Genomic DNA, 14431 nt, shown 5'->3' on the forward strand with positions numbered 1-14431 from the left:
GAATTACCCTTGAGAATGTGTTGCACCTGGGCTCTAACTGTTATGGAATAAAAGGCTAATTCAAACTTTTAATGTCCCATTATGCTGTAAGCTAAACTTTCTAGAAATTACTGAATGTCCTGGATCCACAATTTTAAGCACGCTTTCATAATTATAAATCTCCATTTTTTTTCTTGGCTGTCAGCAGGGATAAAAACAAAGCACAAGGCTGAGTGCACAGGCAGTTGTCCTAGATGCCTTTCATTTTAGAGATCAGAGAGAGAAACTCAGCCAACACAGGACACGTGAGAAATTAGGACTGTTTGAAGTCGTGTGAGCCATGCCTCGACATAGTTGTCACTTTGTGCATGACGTGTTTTATTGAACACTTTTCACCTTTTGCAAAGGAGACGGTCTTTCTGTGGGCTCAGTTTTGATGTCAAAAGTTAAATTGATTTGAAATTACCTGGTGCCCTCAAATGCAGAGTTGTGAAGATGTTTGCATTAAAGTAGGGAAGATGTAGTAACACTGAGATTTCATATGTAACTGAAAGTAAGAAAAAAAATATTTCCTCAAATTATTTGGTCTTTTAAATTTTATCTTCTTGCCCTATTGCTTGAATCATATTATAACATATAATAGATACAAAATCATTATTTTAATACTTATGAAAAAGAACTAGATGTCTGTTTAAAAGTTAAAGATATCTTAACCTTCTATTCTTTGTAAAGCTGCATAAGAAAACCCACACCCAAAGTTCCACAAAGGCTGTGATATGGATAAGTTTATATTTCACATCGGATGCACATCATCTTTCGCTGTGCATTATCAAAAATGAGCATGAATAAAATATATTAAATTAATAAATCACTGAACTGAGAAGTGAGATGTATTTTTAAAATAACATTAAATAAATATCAGTATTGAAGATTTGGATTAATTATTTTTTATTTTTAATTAATGGGCAGCAGATGTGTGTGTGAAGGATGGTAAATAGAAGGTATTTTATTATCCTTTAAAATTTAAAACGGTCTTAACTTTTGAAAACACAAAATTCTCATAGATACAATGGAAACATAGATGTTAAATGTAATTCAAGCTGGACTATTCATTCTGCAGCTTCATCAACATTCAGTTGTAATAAATGATTTAGGTTTCTGAAGAACAGCTCAGAAAATGGTGAGTATATATTACATATCTATATATGTGTGTTTATCAGTATCTGTGTCTATATTTATCAATCTCTATATATCTAAACATATATATGTGATATAGTATGTATACATTTATTTTATATGAAGCAATATAAATCTGAAAATGCCAATAATGTAACTTATTATTTAATATATTTTTATTTTCCTAAAAGCATCACTCTTGACATTGTCTCAGTAGGTTGCTAGGAATATCATCACTTACTTTAAAATGATAATTCCATTTTAAGCCTGTCATATAGTGTTTCTATAATTTTTATACATATTAAACATTTTAAGTTTCAATAGTCCTATGAATGTGGAAATATCACATTAGCATATTAAATGAGTAAAGTTCAATAGAAAGAGATATAACAAAGTATCACAAGCAGTACCCTACATGCTTAAGATTCAAATGTCTATTTTTAACGTTGGATAGACTATGCCTTACTTAATAAATTTGAGGAGTGAAAGACTTTTTTTTTTTTTCCCAAGATAGTGTGTCGCTCTCTCGCCCATGCTGGAGTGCAGTGGCGCGATCTCAGCTCACTGCAACCTGAAGAGTGACTTTTTAAAAAATGTTCGGCCGGGCACGATGGCTCACGCCTGTAATCCCAGCACTTTGGGAGGCCAAGGCGGGCGGATCACAAGGTGAGGAGATCGGGACCATCTTGGCTAACACGGTGAAACCCCATCTCTGCTAAAAATACAAAAAATTAGCCGGGCGCGGTGGCGGGCGCCTGTAGTCCCAGCTACTCCGGAGGCTGAGACAGGAGAATGGCATGAACCCGCGAGGCGGAGCTTGCAGTGAGCCGAGATCGCACCACTGCACTCCAGCCTGGGCGATGAGCAAGACTCCATCTCAAAAAAAAAAAAAATGTTCAACTTGAGAAAATTTATAAATGATACCCAAAACACAGTCTTATTTTTTAATTTTTAGAAAAAGGTGAACACCCATTAATCAAGTGCCATTTGAATTACAGAATTACAATTAACAGTGAAAAACAGCAATTTTCAGTATCTTGATGTTAAATATTTAGAGGTCTTCAGGATGTTTTCAGGGAGCCTACACAGTCAAAAATATTTTACTAATAAGGTTATGATGCAATTTTCCTTTATTATCCCCATACCTTCACAAATATAGAGTACAAAACATGTATTGATATAATTTCCAAATCTACATTTCATTAACCCTTAGAGACACTACCACTTATCCTCCAAAGAGAACTATTCTGAAACCTGAAGATCTCATGGAGTAGCTTAGGCTTCCTTTGGATCTATTATCTTTTCCTTTTTTCATATTCCTCCCTTTTGGAATAGAAATATCTATCCTACCAGTGCCTGTCCCACCACTGGATTTTGAAAACACATAACTCGTTTGGTTTCATAGATTCACCAATAAAGAGAACTTTAGTTTTAGGAGAAATCATACCTTGAGTCTCACCCATGTCTGATTTAGATAACATTTAGATGAGACTTTGGACTTTAGACTTTAGAGTTGATATTGTAGTGAGTTAAGATTTGGTGATCTGTTGGGATGGAAAAAATGTATGTTAACATGTGAGAAGGACATGAATTTTGAGGAGCCAAAGGAAAAATGTTGGGGGTTGATTGTGTCCCCCCACAAATTCAAATATCAAAACTCCAATCTCCAATGTGGTACTATTAGAAGGTGAGACTTTGGGAGATAATTAATATTAGTTGAAGTCATGTGGAGATAAGTACCTTTGTAAGAGTCCCCAGAGAGTGATTTGATTCTTGCAGTTCTTCACCACTTGAAGATACAATGGCAAACCAGCAGTTTGCAACACAGAAGAGGGCCCTCAACAGAACTCAACCTTGTTGACACTCTGATTTCATATTTCCAGCCTCCAGAATTGTGAGAAACAAAATTTCTCTTTTTCATAAGCCATCTCATCTATGATAATTTGTTATAACAGGTTGTACTGAGTAAGACAACACATTTCCTCTCTTGGCCAATTTAGTAAGCTCCCATTTCTTAGTTCAAGACCTAATATATAATCCAAGTGCTTCAATTCAATGTAACACCAGAGACTAGGAGATAGTTTGAGAACTGAGAAGAGTCATTCTTTCATTACGATGGTAAAGTCTTTGTGTAGTGTGACTTTGTCTTACTGTTTTGGAAAGTTGGGGTTCCAGCTGAATTCTTTCCATGTCTTTAGATCATGTGATAAAAATACTAGTCCAGAGTATTTTATCTAGAAACTTCTAAGTCATTGATAAACTAAATATGATTACACAGTATTTCTGACTTAAACTCCAGAAACTGTGAGAGTTCTCATTTTGGTAGAGAAATAAGATTTTGCTTTATTCTAAGTTGTGATATTTTCAGGACAACTAATATGGATATGAGTTTTTATTAGTCAGGGTTCTCCAGAGAAACAGAACCAAGAGGAGATACACATACACCCACCCAACCCCCCTCCACACACACACACACACACACACACACAGAGAGAGAGAGGGGAGAGATTTTTAATGAGAAATTAGCTTATGAAATTATGGAGGCTGAGAAGTCCCATAATTTGCCATTTATAACATGGAGATCCAGGGAAACTGATGCTAAAAATTCAGTTCATGTCAAAAGGCACGATAAACAGCATAGTCAATGATGTAAATCCCAGTCTGAGGCCAAGAGAAGAAGAGATGAGCTGTCCCAGCTCAATCAGGAAGGCAGGAAAAAAAAACGGTGCTAATTTCTCCTTTTGCTCTATTCAGGCCCTCAACAGATTGGATCGTGCCCACCCACACTGGAGAAGACAATCTGCTTTACTCATTCTGTCAAATGAATGCTAATCTCATGAAAAAAAAAATTGACACTGAAGTAATGTTTAATTTGGGAATGTTGTGCCAAGTCAAGATGACCCATAAAATTAACCATGACAGAGTTCTTCATTTACTCTTTTATTTTCCTAAGATTTTATGTTTGATCTTTCATTTGTATTTCATTTTTTATTTTCCCTCATCTTAAAGAAAATCCTTTTCTCCCATGTTATGCAAAGACTACATGTTGGTTAACTTTACATATTACCACGAGAAAGGAATAAATAGTCTAAAATTTACTGCAACAAACACCTCTGTACCTCACAGAGGCAGTTATTTTATTTAACAAAAAAAAAAGCCCTAGAAGTTGATTGCTTACATATCAACAACATCAAATACCTAAATACCTAATACCAATCAATATAACTTTTATGGTATCACGCCTTTTTAAATGTTTTGCTAAATCAATGGGGAAAATAACATATTTGATGAGATTTTAATTTTAACTTTTAAGGAGGATATTTAATATCACTTAATATATTTAATTAGCCACTTAGATTTAAATTTATTGGGATACCAATTGTTTGCACCAGTTAGCACTTGCCACATAACAATAATCCTAAACTGGGTGATATATAAAACCATTCAGCTGTTCTAGCTGTGCTCCATGGTGCGGCTCTAATATGCATGGTTGAATCACCTTAGCATCTGTGGGTGGATAGAATGGGGAATTTGGTTACATCTAGCCTTGGGATGATTCCAATTTGTACCTCTTTCTTGTTCATGTTTCATCCTTTTTCTGAATCCAGCAGGCTAGTTCATAAATGTCCTTCTCAGGCAATGACAAAAGTGCAGAAGAGCAAATAATAACTCACAAGACATCTTAAGCCCCGGTACTGGAATAGACACATCATCACTCTGCTTAATTGATTCTCCTAAACAAATCAAATGGTACTCCCAAATTCCACAGATGACAAAACAGACTCAACTTCTTACTAGAAAGAACAGCCGATAACATGACCTGGGGTGTGGATAAAGGGAAGGGTGATATGCTGAAATCAACGAGCAATTAACCACAGCCTGCCCTCTTGGATGCATTGATTTATATACCTGTGTGTGGAAAATAATGTTACAGAGATACTAGGATATCCAAAAGACATTTAATGACAATGAGGATTGAAATTCAGGATCCGATGATTTATATAAGATTGCACATGTTGCTTCTCTTCATCTGGTGGTCTATGAGCTAAATGCAAATGTGATTTGCCCTCCACACACATGTGAAATGCTGAATTAGGAGTGGATAAACACAATGTACACACATTCAGAAAAGTAAGAAATGTGAGGCAAAGAGCAGTGGATGGCCAATAGGAATTCTGAAATCCCACTGAGTTTTACCAGGTAGGTCCCTCTGGAGGTGATAATGTTTGTTGGTTGAGCCTGGTTCTTCTGTCAGCATTTCTTTCAAGTATGTTGGTGTCTGTCCTTTGAGATGTTCTTCCTTCCTCCATTACCTTCCTTAGTTGCTTCTGAAAAGGCATCAGAAAATATATTTTTGAGCAAATTTCTCAGCCTACTTGTTACTAGCATAAAGTTAAGGGCCCGAATAACTAATTGCATATTGAATAATCTCAGACCTTGAGATTGTCCAAGGCTAGAACTGATAAATCTATCTGGGGGAAAAATAGATAAACTAATAATAATGGACAACTCGCCTATGGACCAAAGAAAAATTCCAAAAGAAAATTAGAAAATATTCTTAATCAATGAGAGTGAAAACACACCATATACAAAACTTGTGGGATGAAGCTGAAACAAAATGGTGATTTGAGGAAAATGTAAAGCATGGAAAAAATAAAATGAACTAAGCCTCCATTATAAGAAATTATAGATAAAAACGAAGAACAAATTAAACTCAAATAAGGCAGAAGAGTAGGAGCAGTACCATAGTTGAAAGCAATGAAAAAAGAAAGTAGATAAGCATTAAAGGGAAGAAAAATAAAACCTGAAGCACACAATTTGAAAATATCCAATAATAATAATTAATATAAATAAAATATATTTATATAACATTATGCAAATATTAATACAAATATTAAATGAAATTAATAAATCTCTAAGTAGACATTACAGAAAAGAGAGAAAACGCATGACCAATATTCAGAATCAGCAAAGTGACATCACCACACATTCTGTAAACAATAAAAAAATAGGAAATACAGTATTATAAAGTACTTTGTCAATGATCTAACGAGTTAGAATACATGACTAAATTTCTTAAGAGAGGAAGATTACTTAAGCTAACTTAAAAAATCACATAATTTAATTCATTTTTTAAAACCTCAACACTTTAATTAATAAAGATTTTCTGCAAAAAGTACTCCTGTCCTTGAGAAGCCAGTATCACTGATGCATTCTACCAAACATGTAAGGGAGATATAATGACATTTCTCCAAGCACTTTTTCTGAAATCTGAAGTTACAAACTCATTCTATGAACTCAGCATCGCTTGATACCCAAACAGAAAAGGCTATTAAAAGAAAAGTAAACCACAGACCAATATCTATCATAAAAAAAAAAGCACAGAATTCTCTAACAAAATGACAGACATTCAAATTCAACAACGTATACGTGGGATGAATCTCATTTTGGTCATGGTATATATAAATGTGATTTACCCTCCACATACAACATGTATGTTATATATACCATGACCAAAATGAGATTCATCCCAGGAATAAATGACTGATTTCACAATAAAAATCAACTAATGTATTTCAGCGTGTTTACAGACTTAACTAAATGATCATTGTAAAAACCATTTGTAAAATCCAATATCTGTACTTGATAAAAGTCTCAAAAAACTAGCGATACAATGCAAAATTTTACCTGATAGAGAACATGCCTGTGAAAAATCTCTAGTTAGTGTCATACTGAATTGTGAAAAACTAAATATTTTATCCCTAAGACAAGGAACAAGAAAAAAATATCTAATCTAACCAACTTAGTTCAACATTGTAGTAGAGATTGTAGCCAAAAGAATAATCATCCCCCATACATAACAATAATAATGACAATAATAATAATAATCTTCAAATGAAAAATGAAGAAATAAAATTATTTTTATCCACAAATAACATGATAGTTCATATAGAAAGTTTCAATGTGTGTGTGTATATATATGTGTATATATGTATTTGTGTGTGTGTGTGTGTGTATGTGTGTGTAATGTCTTAAGATAGTCTTAGGGAAGACTAACAATGTCTTATCTTAAAAAGTTCTAACCATTCAACTCAGCTATTCCAGTCCTGTGGTGGTTAATTTTATGTGTCACCTTGCTTGGGCTAAGAGATGTTCAGATAGCTGGTAAAACATTTATGGGCATGTCTGTGAGTGTGTTTTCAGAAGAAATTAGCATTTGAATCAGTTGACTGAGTAAAATGATCTGTTCTCATCAATGAAAACAGGCATCATCCAATCTTTTGATAGCCTTAACCACCTTTTGAGAGCCTGAACAAAAGCCAAGTTAAAGGTGATTACTCTCTCTCTTCTTGAAACAAGAAGTCTACCTTCTCCTGCCCTTGAACATCACAGCTCCTGAATTTTAGGCATTTGGACTCCAGATCTTACACAATCCTCTCTCTTCCAGATCTTACACAATTCTCTCTCCATCTCTTTCAAATTGAGCTGAATTACACCATTGGCCACCGGCTTTCCTGGTTCTTCAGCTTGCAGATAATAAAACTACTAGTCCTTCCTAATCATTTGAGCCAATTCCAAGAATGCATCTCTCTCTCTTTTTGTATATATGTGTATGTGTATATATATTCACATATATGTACACATAAAAGCCTATATATGTATATACGCATATATACATCTCCTATTGTTTTTTTCTCTGCAGAACAATACATAATACATTTCCTACATTTTTCAAAATAAAACCATATGTCCATGAGAACATGTCTATACAACTGAATAACCACATTTTACTCTGTATTATATCCATTTACAAAAGAAAGGAGGAACCCAAATTTTCTTCTTCTTTTCTTGGATAAATATCTTTCCAGATATTTATAATGATGCAAATGTTAAATTGTGTATTGCTATGACGCTACATCTATGCCATCCTGTGTATATTTTCTTAAAAATATTGCAGCATATCATTCCCATTGATTCAACAAGACTAGTATCTTCTAGTGATCTTAATATTGCTACATTAAAATACTTTAGTAGTTTGCATTACAATATTTATCGTTAATCTTTTGGAACAACTAACATCAGTCTCATTAAATTCAACCTACAGTTATTGCATTCCTAAGGTGTGAGCCCTAACTGTGTATACTAGAGATTGAAATCTTCACTCAAACTACAGTAGTGTCCTTAACATTCATAATGTCTCTGTACCCAGCTATATATTATTTTGACCTGTTCTAAATTCCTTTAGTGGTTTGTCTTATTTATTTTTCACCAATAAAATTCTGTTTTGTTTTTTTCATCATGATAGAGTACAGAAAGCATTTAATTTGATGAAGGACAATTTGTTTCTAACTCTTCTACTTACTTATTGTATAATCTTAATCATCTATTTTTCCATCTCATTATTGGGATAATATTTATTGTTTTTCTTCCATATCTCCTGATTGCGTTATAAAGGAAGAAACATCACCTTTCTCCCGCAATGAGCAAATTCTCTGGAAGGTCTGCTGTCCCTCCATTCTTCTTCTCAGTTCTCCCTCCTGAGAGGATTACTAATTTAATTGAAGAAACTTTATATTTATTAGTCTGTAATAATTATATTAGAAAGATATGTCTATTTTTTTCTCTTTCTAACTTGTTTCTTAAAAACAAGACTGCTCCTGATTTTTACATACTGGAGTAGATAATAACCTGGCAATGAATGGCACATATTTTAAAATAAGTATATTGCTAGTGACTGAATGATTCCACTGCTGGACTCTGGACTCTGTTCTCAAATGTGGTTGCCTTAGACAAGAGAATGACCACTAGTTAGCTGCTTTGAATCTGAAAATATAAATAACAATGAAATATTTTTTAGAACATCATAAATAATGTTACAGCTTTCGAGAACTACTTGGTTGTTACAGGTGCTGAGTCTCCTAATTAGAGTTAATAATATTTTTTCTAGAGAGTGCAGATTCTAAAATATAAGACATTATTCTTGCAAGATAGCAATTTTATCTTTCAGAAATGTCTGAATTAGTAAAAATCAGCATTTGGGGGAATATTGGCATTAGATGATCATTCAAAAGCAATGATTCATCTAAACTGCTCCAGTTGATTATTGTAACAGGATTCCACTGTGCTTTTTACATTTTTTCATAAGGAAATTAACAGACTATTCATAATTCAGAGCAGACACAGGTGTTCATTACCTGTTCTGAGAACACAGTTGCAAAAGCACTTATCTCTAATAATGGAAAAATGAAAAGGATTCAAAGAATTACACAGACAGATTGGTTAAAATAAAAGAATATTTTGTCACATTCTACAATGAGCCTGTTTCAATTGTGTCATATAATTCTTCAGGATGAGTACTGCCAAGTGAGAGCAGAAAATACATACTTTATCCACAGAAGACTCAGTCAGAAAACCATTATTTCCATGAATAACATAATTATGAAGAACTTAATTTCATCCTGTGAATATAAAAGTAAGAAGCAAATCATAAAGCTATCGTTACACCATTTAAGAAAGCCAAATTTCAGTTATGCTTGGAATTTGGCAGTGTCTTAAAGTAATTATCTGGAGTTATACATTTGAAAAATCCTTAAATAGAGGTTATAATTAGTCTAATAGAGGGAAATATCATTCGGTATGTATCTTGTAAATTGAGAAAGCTCTATTTTAATTATATGGCTAGAAATTATAAAATTGTGAGCTAATTTGATCGTAGTATCTAGATCTCTGACCTCATAGCTGAATGTGATGCTATTCTCTACTTCTCTCTCTTCCTCTGTGATATTTTTCACCTTTCTTCCATAGATTCAGTATGGTAAAAGGATATCAGTTGCCTGAATATACATTTGGTCATTAGTTCCCTGGAAAAGGAAACTGGAACCATTAGAAACAGCTGCAGCTCCCTGGGTTGTCCTCCTCCATGAATTTATATTAGCTGTCGAGCATGATATGGCACAGCCATAATATATATTTCTTGAAGAAAAGATACTTTTCCTTTTTCCAAAGCTTTATGAACAAGGTGACTATAGTCAATAATAATTTAATTGTGTGTTTTAAAATATTATAATAGTATAATTGGATTGTTTATAAAACAAAGAAAGGATAAATGCTTGAGGTGATGAATACCTCATTTACCATGATGTGATTATTATACATTATCTGCCTATATCAAAAATATCTCATGTATCCCATAAATATATACAACTATGTGCCCAAGAAATTTAAAAAATTTTAATTAAAACATTTTCAAAAGGGGAAAAATAAGAAATATTGGTCTTCATTGATGTTTGCAGCCTGACCTTAGTGTTGATCTGGATGATATTCTCCAGATAAAATTTCTCAGTGGTTTTCTTATTTGTAAAAAAAAAAAAAAAAAAAAAAAAAAAAAAAAAAAAAAAAAGAGAAAGATGACAGTGCTAGAGCTAATAAAACCTGGTTTACACATTTTTACTTTTTTATTTTTAAAAACCAACACGGCCAGTAGCGGTGGTTCACACCTATAATGCTAGCACTCTGGGAGGTCAAGGTGGGCAGATCACTTGAGGCCAGGAGTTTGAGACCAGCCTGTCTAACGTGGTGAAACCCTGTGCCACTAAAAATACAAAATTAGCTGAGCCTGGTGGCACATGCCTGTAATCCCAGCTACTCGGAAGGCTGAGACATGATAATTACTTGAACTTGAGAGGTAGAGATTTCAGTGAGCCGAGATCACAACACTGCAGTTCATCCTGGGTGACAGATTGAGACTCTGTCTCAAAAAACGAAAACAAAAAACACCAAAAACTAACACATATTCTGAAATGTGGTAGACAATATCTATTTGAATAAATGAATGAATGAAAATCATTCCAAACAAAATGCTAAAAATAAAAACAAGATTTTCCAGCAAAAATCTAAAGAAAAATTGCTTTGCTTTTCAACATTTTGTTCAGATAGAAGATTCATAGGAATCTTACAGAGAAAAAATGCTTTGCTTTTTAGCATTTTGTTTGGATATAAGATTCATGAGAATTCTAGCTTTGTTACTATATTCTACAAAGTCCAAAAAATGATGAAATATATTTATTTAACTCTGATTTGTTAATATGAGGGTCTTGACACTATTCTGCTATTAACCAGAGGCTATCAGGGATGAGCTGTAAATCCATTGTCCACCAGACCAGTTTCAAGATCCATAATTCACTAGAAGGAGTCACAGAACTCAGAAAAACTGATATACTCCCTGTGGCCATTTATTACAGTGAAAGAATATAGATTTAAATCAGCAAAGGAAAAAAGCACATGGAGCAAAGTCCAAGAGAAACTAAGCTGGCAGGTGTCCTCTTTCCAGTGGAATAACTTGGATATACTTATTTCTCCCAGACATGTGTGACAATATTGGTGACTTTTTGCCAGCCAGGAAGTCTCTCCCAATGTCTAATATTCATGGTTTGTATTGAGGATCCAACATGCTGTTAAGCAGCACCTGTATAATTGACAGCTACTCAGATTCCATCTCCTAGAGAAAAAATAGGTATTTCACTATAAACTACATTAGCATAAACTATCTGATCAAACTGATGCTACATGGCCTAAGGCCTCAGTAATACAAAAACATATCACCCTAAATTATAATGTTAGCATAACTTATTTCATCAAAGTGGTGGTACATGGACGTTTATCCAAAAAGACCTACAAATGATGAATAGGTATTTGAAATGATGCTAAACATCCTAATCATCAGGGAAATGCAAATTAAAACTAAAAGGAGCTATAACCTCACACTGAGTATGTTGACCATAAACTAATAATAATAATATTAATTATAATAATGGTAATCTATCCCAGCCCGCGGGACAGTCAGAGCAGGCCCTGGAGGAGGGGGTGGGAATTTGGGGAACAAGAGACACAAGAAATGGAGACACGACAGTGCTCTGATCAAGTCTCGTTTAATGGCGGTAATGCACTGCCTTATATACACTTGGAAGGGAAGGGGTTGGGCTAAGGCGGAAATGATCTCATTGCCGAGGGCGTGGCCAGGTTAGTTTCGTTTTCTCCGGTCGGAGGTCATGTTGCACTTGCGCTATTAAGTAACAATTTTCCGGGGCGCGGGAAAAGTGAGTGAAGAAGAAGCAGGAGGAGCGCCATCTTTAATGAGGTATTAGTACAGGGGAAAAAAGGCAAAGATAGGGAGGAGGTAGAAGGTGGGAATGAATAGAGCGCAGGCGTTTAATCCTTAATTATTATTCGCTATGGCCGGGGCATGCAGCTCCAGACAGTAATCAGGGTCAGTAAGTATGTGGAGAAATTGAAACCTGTACACTGCTGGTAGAAATGTAAAAAGGTGCCGCTGTTATGGGAAACAGTATAAAAGTTTCTCAAAAGAAAAAAAAAAGAACTACTCTATTCTCCAACAGTCCTACTTCTGAGTATTTACTCAAAAGAATTAAAATCAGTATCTCAAAGTGATAGATGCACATTTATATTCATTGTAGCATTATTCACAGAAGCTAAGATGTGGGATATATATGCAATAAAATATTATTCACTTTGTAAAAAGAAGAAAATTTTGCCATAGGAGACAACATAGATGAACTTTGAGGACATTATGGCAAGTAGAATAAGACAATCAAAGAAGAAAATATACTGTATGATTCCACTTATGTGGCATTTAAAATAATCACACTCAGAAATGGGAAGCTGAATGGTGATTTCCAGGGGATAAGGAAAGTGAGGAACAGGAATTTGCTGTTCAATAGTTGTAAAGTTACAGTAATATAAGATAAATATATTCTAGAGTTCTACTTTAGAGCATTGTGCTTGCAGTTAACACTATACGGTACACAAAACTGTTAGTAGGGTAGATCTCATGTTATCTGATTTTGTCACAGTAAAACAAAAACAGAACAGTTTCTGTCAATATCTATAGATAGTTTGGTGATTACTGCAATCATAAAAACGTTAATCTTCTTATCCACAAAGATGGGATGGCTTGCAATTTATTTGGATCTCTTAAAATGTATTTTAAAAATGTTTTATAGTTATTAGACTTCAAATTTTCTGTTTGTTTTAAAAAATTATAGGTATTCTCTTCTTTTTTAGATTACTATACATCAAATTGTTCCCTTATTTCCAATTTTTAAATATTCAGTGCTAGTGTATAAAAATAAAATTGGTTTTTGAATATTTATATTGCATCTTGCAGCCTTACCGCATTTACTTATTTCTTCTTATATTTTTGTAGTGAATTCCTTAAGATTTTCTATATGTGATAGTATGTTATCTCAAATAGAGATAATTATACCCCCTCCTTTCCAATCTACATGTCTTCTCTTTCTCTTTCTTGCCTACCTGCCCTGAGTAGAACCTCCAGCACAAAGATGAGTAGAACTGGCAAGAATAAACGTAAGTGTGTTGTTCCTGACCTTACTGGCAAAAAGGATTCAGCCTTCTATCATTAAACGTAATGTCAGGTGTTGGTATTTCATAGATGTCCTTATTTAGTTTAGAGTGTTTTTATTACTCTTTATAATTTTTTTAGAAATTTTAAAATTGATTTTCTCTGTGTTTTTCACATCACGCAATATCTATCAATCCATTTTCAAGTTCATTTATTCTTTCTTCTAACAATTCAAATGCATTATTGAGATCCTGAAGTAAAATTAGCCAGCTAATTTTCTACCGTTTACCACTAGATGTATGCGTGGCTTGGAGGCTGCTTTTACAGTTTAGAGAGTATACATTTTTTGTTGTTATTCCAGATTCAGCTAGGAACTAGTAGCTTGGGGGTTCTCTTTCTGTTCACTTTTGAGAGGGAACATGTTTAAGCATGGTGGTAGGTAGAAAAATGCCTCCCTGCAGAGATGTCCACAACTCAATGTCTGGATCTCATGTTGAATTTTATAGATTATAGAGAAAAGGAAAATTAAATTTGCAGATGGAGTAGAGGTTGCTAATATTCTGCCTTTAAAATAGAGACACAATCCCTGCTTATCCAAGTAATCCAAATGTAATGACAAGGATCTTAAAAGAGAAGAGGGATGCAAAACAGAACTAGCGAGATGGCAGAATAAAAAGGACTCTGATATTACTGAATGTGAAAATGAGGAAGGAGGCCATGAGCAGATAAATTCAAGTAGTCCCGAAAAGTTGGGGGGGAAAAAGCCCTAAAACTCAGGAAAACCAATTATCCTCTTGATTTGTAAAAAGTAATGTAGCCCTGCTGACATGTTGATTTTTTAGTCTACTGAGACCAGTTGTAGATTATTTATACTAAAAACTGTAAGGTAATAAATTT

Source organism: Macaca fascicularis, chromosome 7 (genome assembly GCF_037993035.2).
Source record: "Macaca fascicularis isolate 582-1 chromosome 7, T2T-MFA8v1.1".
NCBI classification, from domain to species: domain Eukaryota; kingdom Metazoa; phylum Chordata; class Mammalia; order Primates; family Cercopithecidae; genus Macaca; species Macaca fascicularis.